Genomic DNA, 613 nt, shown 5'->3' with positions numbered 1-613 from the left:
ACTTAAGTACGAGACATTAATTTAAAAAGGAGAACATAGCTTACATTGATTATTTATCGCGTAGTGTTACACGGACAGAGCTCCGACTTTAAAACCCGTAAAATAACATTTACATAACCCAAACTAATCTAATATAAAACTAAACTAATATATATATATATATATATATATATATATATATATATATATATATATATATTACAGAGGGAGTATTATTATTATTATGTATCTTTTCTGGCCAAAACTCGTTGCCTTTTATAGATGTGGCCAGGATTCTGAAGCCATGCGATCGCATGGATTTTTGCCTTCCAGGCCATGCGATCGCATGGCCAACTGGATCCAGCCACATTATTTTGTTTTCTACTTTGTCGACGTATTATTTAAATATATATAATATATAAATAATTTATATAATTATTTAAATATTATATTATATTCTTGTGCATAGTAGACTTGTAATTTTTGGTCCGTTGAGTCGGGCGTTGATAGTTGGCTCAGGTCCCGGTTCTGGGTTTTTGAACGTCTTTTCGTATAATTTAATATCTTGTACTTTGCGTTTTGCAATTTGTAATTTGCACAAAAAATTATTTTCCTTAACTCCCAAAATCCGCGC

The sequence above is a fragment of the Rutidosis leptorrhynchoides genome, chromosome 2 (genome assembly GCF_046630445.1).
Source record: "Rutidosis leptorrhynchoides isolate AG116_Rl617_1_P2 chromosome 2, CSIRO_AGI_Rlap_v1, whole genome shotgun sequence".
NCBI lineage: Eukaryota > Viridiplantae > Streptophyta > Magnoliopsida > Asterales > Asteraceae > Rutidosis > Rutidosis leptorrhynchoides.
The sequence above is the reverse complement of the archived record's forward strand: the minus strand, read 5'-3'. Positions refer to the sequence as shown.